The sequence below is a fragment of the Pinus tabuliformis genome, chromosome Q (assembly GCF_031772625.1).
Source record: "Pinus tabuliformis cultivar Carrire ecotype Pingquan chromosome Q, CPIR1, whole genome shotgun sequence".
Classification (NCBI taxonomy): Eukaryota; Viridiplantae; Streptophyta; class Pinopsida; order Pinales; family Pinaceae; genus Pinus; species Pinus tabuliformis.
In genome coordinates, this window is record NC_142296.1 from 822,219,821 (window position 1) to 822,229,117 (window position 9,297).

The 9,297-nt window shown below is 40.3% G+C and overlaps 1 pseudogene; it reads right to left on the reverse strand.

Moving 5' to 3' along the window:
• The window catches only part of LOC149222167 (24-methylenesterol C-methyltransferase 2 pseudogene), a 66,955-nt pseudogene extending 61,159 nt beyond the window's left edge, over positions 1-5,796 (reverse strand).
• Between the last annotated feature and the right edge of the window lie 3,501 nt (positions 5,797-9,297).

Sequence of the window (9,297 nt, forward strand, 5' to 3'; positions counted from 1 at the left end):
ACCCTCCAAATGTTTCTTTGGTGTACAACAAGTGGAATATTTGGGTCATATTGTATCTCATGAGGGTGTTAAGGTAGACCCTAACAAAATTAAAGCCATAAAGGAATGGAAAATCCCCACAACCTTGAAGAATCTTCGAGAATTTCTCAGGTTTATAGTGTATTATCACAAGTTTGTTAAGAATTGTGGGAAAACAAAAACACTGCTAACAACATTACTAAATGAAGATGCATTTTTTTGACTCAAGAAGAAACTAAGCCCTTTGAACTTATTAAAGAGGCAATATGCCAAGCTTTGGTCTTATCTGCACTAGACTTCACAAAAACCTTTATTGTGGAATGTGATACCTTGGGAAATGGAATTGGTGTTGTTTTAATGCAAGAAAGAAGACCCATTACTTTTGAAAGTCATATAGTCAAGGGAAATAATTTACACAAACCTATTTATGAGAAGGAAATGTTGGAAATACTACATGATATGAAGAAATGGTGCCCTTTCATAATGGGAAGACACTTTAAGGTAAAAAAATATCAATATAGCCTTAAATACTTCTTCGAATAAATATTATCTTTAAAAAAGAAATAAAAATTGGCCATAAAGATGTTGGGTTATGAATTTGAAATCATTTACAAAAAAGGGATGAAAAATGTTGTTGCAAATGCACTATCAAGAAGGGATGAGGATGTGGAAGCATTGTTTTGTGCCATTTTTCTTATCTAACCTAATTAGGTAACTGAAGTAAGGGATGAATGGAATAATGATGAAGAGGTGTGGACACTCATTCAAAAGTTGCAGCAAGATCCCAATGTATCTGATACATTTATTTCGAAAAATGATTCACTATGGTACAAAGATCGCTTCTATCTATTGTTGACGGTGTTGGATGTAACCAATAGTAAGGGGATTTCCTCGATATGAATTCCCAATTAGACCTCACACCTTTTGCAGTAGGAGCATGAAGTGGAAAGTATGGCTGGTTACCATTATCTTAAATATTTGCCTTGGATGCGATAAATGACACAAGAGAAACACATGTAATTTTGAGATAAACAAGTATGTTAGCCTTGTGATGTATTCAATTGTAAAGTATATAATGGTTATGTTGACGATGATGGACCCGCCAACATGTAAGGGGATCTCCCTAGTAAGAAGTCCCAACTAGATCTTAGATCATATGGAGTAGGAGTCCCAGCAGTGGGTAGTACGATATCACCTTGACTTTGGTTGCATGCAATGGTAAGTAAGATGTCCTTGTTGGTAGAAAATGGTGTGACCTTTGCAACAAGTCAAGGAAGGTGCATGAAAGGGTCTAACCCACAGAACGGGGGATGAGTGTGCCCCTTAGAAACCTGTGATTGCATTCAACTTGAAAGGGAAAATATGAGCATAAAGAGATCACAATATGGAAAGAAGGATAGATGATGATCCAAAGTGATGTATTATATCAACAACAAATTATGATAAGATTCATAAAAACACATATAGAATAGTCCATACATACATGTCTAAATAACAACTACATACATCATTAGAGTAACCAGGATAGTTGAACTACAATAAAAACATATGCATGAAACGTGTTGGCTAAGTTACATTAAAAGAGTTAAAGATCCAATCATACATAAAACCATGACAACCACTAGCCCCGATAGCGGAACATTACATTATAGTCACTACTACTTACTCCTCTAAAGAGATGTACTACCTCTACATTGTTGAGAAGCCAAGGCTCGTTATAATACACTCCAATCTTTTTGTAAGCTATACATATAGGAATCTTGGCTCCCAAAATCCCGTACAATGAGTTATGAGGTTCTATAAATAGTAAAGGGTGGGATGACCCTTGACATTCCCCTTTGTGACTCTTCACCTACCCTCATGACTCTTCAACTACTACATGACTGTTACATTATACTATTAACACTTGGTATTTCACTTTTACAACATGTTACATTACAATCTGCACATGTACCCATGTGAGACAAAAAAATGCGTGAGTAAGCCAAGCAAGACATCACTAACACTCAGATAGCTATGGGAATACTAACTCGTCGACATCCTCGTGATGATCGACGGTGGCGAACTGATGCCAAGATTGGTAGTCTGTTATGGTGTCCGCATTCTCTGTGGTGACAACCTTCTGAAAGTGAACTCTTTCCTTTGTTGCATCAAGGTACACTATTTTGGCACCTCTGTCTAACTCTTCTGATAGCATGTGCATCATAGTCTCGAGTGTAGCCAGACTAGCAACATATTGGTGCTTAGTGTTTGCCCTGGTGGTTATGCACATCAACTGATCAAAGTACATGTCCAAATCCAGTTGGACTTGGTTCTTTGTCTTCGCCTCAGTGAATGTGCCAATGGATGGGATCATGCGTGTACGCACAATGACACCCATGCTCCTGAACACCCATGCATGTGAAGCCTGCAAACTGGTGATTAGCTGAAGGAGTTCCTCATAGTTTAGGATATGACTCCGGATGCGTGCCTTCAAATCTACCGCCTTAGGCTTCATCATCTTTGGCAAGTGAAATGGGGCTCCCTTGTAACTCATTATCCATAGCTACATGTGATCGACAACAGCGTGAAATTCTGACAAGATGTGTGCTCTTCTAGCACAACGTTGCTACCAACCATTGAGACAGACAACTGACTGATGCATGGTGATGAATCTAAAGTAAAACTTCCGCATGACTGTCTTGTGTTAGAAAATTATATATTACAAAGCAATGGAACACATAAAATATTGCAGAAATATAAACACAGAAAATGGATAAAACAAGAGAGACACAGATATACATGGTTAACCTAGTTTTGGCTATGTCCACGGAGAAACAACCAGTCCTTCCTTTTATATTATCCAGCAAACTGAAGAGATACAACCTACAATAGATCCACTGTAACACCCTCTTCGCTCTTAATCTCCTCTCTCTTCCTCACTTAGAATCTAGATATGCATAGACGCAATACAATTCCCTCATATATAGTGAGGGGTTTCCTTCTAGGGCAAAGAAACCCTAAATTAAACATAACTTCTACTGTTAGATCATCTGCCTAATGAACGGCCCAGATTGACTAGAAATTAATAGTCCCCGGACCCTTGAAAGGGGGACAAGTCTCCCCCACGTGGAGGGGTGTACAGTCTTCCTGGGGTATACATCTCGCTGAAAGCTTTGAATACAGAAGATAATTAGGCTCCACACCCAACAATCTCCCACTTGGAGACTGATTATAGCAACTCCATCGCTGCTTCATTTGCTAGAAAATGACTCCACTTTGGACCTGGTCGTTTCTCATCTTCTTCATCATACTTGAAGACCAATTGAAACTGAGCAGATTCTCAGTTTCTCCCTAGTTACAACTTTTGTTAACATATCTGCAGGATTCAGGATAGTGTGTATCTTTTTTTAACTAACTGATGCAAGGTGATGAATCTAAAGTAAAACTTTTGCATGACTGTCTTGAGAGACGATAGTTCATCTAGTATTTCTCTCCTCAACTCTGCTCTGGTGGATGTTGTAACCTACTTGGCCGCTTGTATCTCCTTAGCCATGCGATCATCTCTGCTATCAAGAATCTAACACTCGAGTTGGTGGCTTCGACATATGCTTTGGTAGCATTGGTGAATGTAGCTAGATGCTTACGCACATCAGACATGACCACTCATTCTTCAAACTATGCAGGACATACATGGACATCCAAAGTGGGCACTCTACATGACTGTACAACTCTGTGTTGCGACTCGTCAAAAGATATGTTGTGAATCTCTACCTCTAGATTGTCTTTAAGGATTTCAGTGTCTCCTTGATCTCTTGGGACTTTCTCTGCTTCTAGATCTGGTGAATCCGGTGGGGTGACCTCTTGGTCTTGAGGCATGAGGTAAATATCATGATCTAACTCAGGCTGAACCATATCCATGTCCATTTGCTCTAGCATCTGTTCAATCTCTTGAGCAAAGTCATGCTCCTGCGACTGCTCACCTTTTCTGCTCTATGCCAGTTGTTTGGATGATTCAATAACCTCTATGGGCACAATTTCATCAATATGTGCATCATGTACCTCCTATTGTTCCTATTCCTATTGCACTTGCTTCTCTCTTCTACGCAACTCTTGTTCTTCGCGTAGTTGCTGCTTCAACTTCTGCAACTCCTTTTCTGATTCTTCCAACTTCTATTTCTCCCTCTGCCTTTGCGTGATCCTTCTATTGTGATGTCACCTCTTAGCCTCATTCTCCAAAGTTTCTTTCAACACAAGTGGGTCTTCTTTCAACTTGTAGATTTTCTTCGCCTCTACGTTGTCTGCAACTTTCCTCTTGCCTTTGTTAAGTGCAGGTTTGCTGCCCTCTGTTGCTAATGATGATGTTGCCCTATGAGTTGTTGCTGCCTTCTGATTTGTTAACCATTCTACAAATATGATGACCATTTCATTGAGCCTGGAGAAGTTATAGCAGTATCTCCATGGGTCTTCCTTAGGCCGATGACATGCCCCATGGATCTAAGGATGATGCACTCACACACAATGGTCCTTCAATAAGTGATGTGGGTCATACGGATTGAAACTTCTAGTGCCAAAGGTGAATCTCTTGAATTCCTCAGTATCGGCCTTAGAATGCTTGAGATTCCAGATCTCATACAACCCGATCCGCAAAGGAAGAGTGGACCAAGGTGCCTTCTTCTTCCTATGCAGTCCCATTGACAACCCTATCGAGATGTGATATGACACTTCTTGCATGACGAGGTTAACCATGGAAAACTTTGGTAAAAAATGTGGATCCTTCTCCACATTGTACATTTGTATGAAGGTTCCAAGGGGTGAGGCATACCAATATGCTATGTCAATCAATGCCTCCATCGTTGCCTGCGACATGCAAGGTGGATCCTGCTCAAAGATCATCATGTACACCGGGGTGAAGAAGTGGTCTAATAATTGTATGATAACTCCACGAAAGCTACATTCTAAGAAAAACTTGCAATAAGTGTGCACAAAGGTTTCCAAAGGTGTCCATGCCCAACCCAAGCCTGGGAACTATTTACAGGCACATATCACATCAAGTGTGTAAACAGATATGAAGAGCTTCACTTGCTAACCATTGGGCAGATGTCATGCTTTTGTCACTTGTTCCTTCAACCTGAGAGCCAACATGTTAGACCAGTTGAAAGGTCTTCCCTCATTCACAATTTGATCCAACACAATCACCCAACTCTTCGGGAAGGTTTCTATGCTCTCTTGGCCATACAAGTGGCATGAGAAGATGACCAAGTGCTGGTATGCCTTCCGTAGTATCCTTGTCTTGTAAACCTGGTTGGGTGTTTTCCTGAACTTGGATGGCTCTTTCACCTAGCTCTTCAAGATGTCTCTTGAGTTTGCACTACTGTTGGGTATGGTGAAGGGTGTGTCCATCATGATCACCAGCTGCAGCAAGTGATACATCTCCTGAAAGTCCTTTTCCCTAAAGGTAGCAAGTTTTGTTCAACTGACACTGCTCAACACCATTGTCTTTGGATCAATATGCGAGGCAATCTAGTGGATCATGTCTGTGCATGGAAATGCGAGATACCTGCATGCAATACGATACAAGCCAGACTTGTGTATGTTGACATAGACCCTACAGTCTTTCAAATTCTCCTCAAATGTGCCTGAAACAGTGTCCTTGATGTCATGCCAATTCATCTTGATCTCCTTATCTATGAGCATATTAGTGTCTTCATAGATGGGCAAGCTCATAGACGCTTGCTCAACTGTATCTCCAGTTGCACTCTCAACGGTGTCCTTTGACCCTGTTCTCTTAGAAGTCATTGTACCTGTACTACTAAGAGATAGACAAACACCTGTGATAGCTAGAGATAGAGAAACACTCATGGAAAGCACAATGTTAGTTGAAAACCAAAACAACTTTGAGTATTGACATGCAACACACCTCGGTAACTGACTAGAAGGATTGCGTAATTTTCACCGGGAGGCTGGGATATTGGCTGTGAAAACTCTGAAAAACATAGTTCGAACTGTCAGTAGGATGACTGAATGTTGAAACTGCATAAAGCACATTCCAACTTGGCATGCTGAGGACTGAAACTATGCAATGTGCAGTTTCAGTCAGCAATGGCTGCAAACCAAGAATTGCAATTGCGTAATTCCCAAGACCAGCAGGGCATGCCTCTTAGAATTTCTCAGAGCAAGCCTAGAGGCTAGTGTTGGGAAATATCTATGTAATTTTTGAGAGGAATTCAAATCCTTTACTCTTAGAAATGCACAATACAAACCAGGTAAGGCAAGGTGTGGGCCAAGGCAGCCCAGACTCGTCGACGGGCAACTGCAAACATGCAATGGCTGAATGCATGGCGAAGCTGAGTGAAAACAAGAGTGAATAATCATGCATTCAAACAATGAGCACATTATTCCTAAAATGAGAGAACAATTAAGTTTGTGAAGCAAGTTGGTTCAACGATGACTATTAGTGAAGAAATAGTGTCATGCATGCGACAACAGTGAGATGCAATGGAAAACTGAAACAATGCTTCTGCAAACTAACATGCATTAAAATGATAGCAAGCGTTCAACATAACCAAGAAAACATCAGTCACATAAACTAAAAATACAAAAAAACAACAGAAAAGCAACAAAAGACATGTAAAGCAGACTTACTCCAAAAAAGTTGAGTTGAGTGTGTCAAATGCTCTTAGATGCGATGTAGGACGCTAGAGCTCCAAGATCAAAGTGAGGAATGAGCTTTGAAGTGTTGAAAACATAATTTTGATAAGATCAAGGCTTATGACGTGCATGCCACAAATGTAGGCAAAAGTGACACTTGGTGTGAGGTTTCTAAAGTGACTTTTGCATGTAACCTCCAGCTGCTAAAAATGGATCCATAAAATCTAGGGATGTTTTTTTATTTTTTTATTTTTTTTACTTTTTCAGGAAAATTATGCCACACATGAAAATCAAGATTGCTCAGTCCTGGAGGGAACTGGTCAACTTGGGAGTGGATGCAATAGTCTGCAAGCCTGGGAGTGACTTTTGTGCAGTTTCTAGGATGAGCTAGTCTAGTTTTCCCTCAGGCTCTGCGCAATTTCTAGACTGAAGACCTGGCTGTCAGCTAGAACTGTGCAAAATTTGAGAGCAAGCCTTGTGAAGGTCTTCTCTGCGCAATTTCTAGAGGGAAGGCTACCTAGCTTCTCTGCGCATTTATGGAGAGAAGGAGGTTGCTTAGGTGGCTTGCTTAATTCTAGAGAGGAAGGATGGTTCCCCTCCAGATTTGCACAATTTTCCAAGCGAGCACAACAACTAGAAAATGACCAAGTCCTGGAATGTCATCTTGCAGGTGGGAGGAAAGCAAGAGAGAAAACACAAGCTGATAAGCCATAAAAGCTCAACTGAAGCATATGTACCTGGATAGTGCAAGATGTGCTGCTAATGATGTTTGGTAGGGAGGCTAAAAAATGAGGCCAAGGAAAATTTTGGAGGGTGGTTGCAGCCGCTACAACACTTGGCGACACACTAGTAAAACTTCAGCCCACTGAATGGACCTTGTTTCGTGAAAATCAAATCTAACTCCTCCAGAAGTATTGTTCGATTCTTTAATCATATCGGTTTCCACACTAGGTTGACTGAAAGATGTAACGCCTGCCATGCTCTTGGTCAGTTAGCACACATTCCAAGCCAAGTCAACACAGTTGTTTCGATTTCGGATGAGGGGTATATTGGTGCAAAAGAAATATGACTGTCAGAGTTTAAGTTTCATCTATGGTGTTGCTACGTTTCTAACAGGCCTAAACAGTACCCTGACGGGTCACGCAGGAACACATGCATCACTCTGCTTCCAACAAGCCTGTTCAGTACCCTGGAGGAGTTACTTGCATCACCTCTTTGTGCAAGAAGCCTTTCTCTTCTTTTGCCTTATTCATTTTACATTTTTCAAAAATTTTCACATTTTCATTTTTTTCATTTTCAATTTTCAAGAACTTGTTAATCTAGGTTGTCATTGATGTTAATATAACAGTGTTTGTGATGGAAAATTATTTGATACATGATTGCCCATTAATGCCCATTGATCATAATGCTCATAGTGATGAAAGTTTGATATATGATGATATGATGAGATGGAGGACCCAAGAGAATTGAATAGAGAATGACGCAGGAGGTCAATTGAACAAAAATTGGACAACAATTGATGCAGGAGTTCAATTGAATAGCAAATGACACAGGAGGTCAATTGAACAGAAATTGAATAGCGATTGAACAACAATTGAACAATAATTGAACAACAATTGAACAACAAATGAACAAAAAATGACATAGGAGGTCAATTGATCAGCAATTGAACAAGAGAAATTGAACAACAATTGAACAACGATAACAGAGGAGTAAAGAAGAAAACTATCAAAAGAGCGGAAGAGTGAAGATAATTCACAGGAGAAAAAACTATTGGAAGAGTAGGGGTAGGAATGTACGAACTTCCTTGATCGTGGCTGAAGTCCTGCACTCAATCCTAGCCGTCAATCTTGTAGTCAACCCTTAGATCATGGTCAACTGCAGGGGTTAAGGCCGGTTTTAATCCATGGGACAGTCAAAGTCCCACAAACCATCGATTGTAATAACATTGTGGACCCGCTGCACCATTATAATACGTCCTAAATAAATATCACATCTATCACATATCACAAGTCTTGAAGAGATGTAACAATGGTAAAACCTCCAATTGAAATATCATATTGCAGACCCGCTGCACCACTATAAAATGACTTTATATAATTTCTCATTCGAAGTATTGCTAGTTTCTAAGGGATGTCAAACTGTCGATTGCGATAAGGTTGTGGACCCTGTTAGTGTCGGTCTTGAAAGCCCTCCATCAGTGATCAAAGCTCTTTGCATTTGCATTGGTAGGTGTCTCATCAGTGTCAAAATTTGCATCCCATTAGGCATGCCATAACCCTGATGGAGGAGCTGGTCTGTTCATATCCCTTTTGGCTTAGCTGGATCAGGTCATATCAGGTCATTGAGTTTGTCAAAATGCTCTTGTTTGGTCTTAATGTCAAAATTCTAGGTCTAGGGTTTTGGTCAGTTGTCTTAGCAAGGTTAGCAAGGTCATGTTTCTGAGAGTCCTTGAGTGACCAGCAAGCCAGAGGGAGGATGGTAAACATGTTCCTTTGAAATTTTCATCATGTATAGCTCATTTTTAACCTTGGATTTAAAAACCCTGTTTTTAAAGCCAAGGTCATGATAATTTTTGTAAAAAGAATAAGTGTCCAAGAAATCTTCAGAAAGGCAGCAACAACCCTGGTCCCCTTGCCACAGTCTTTC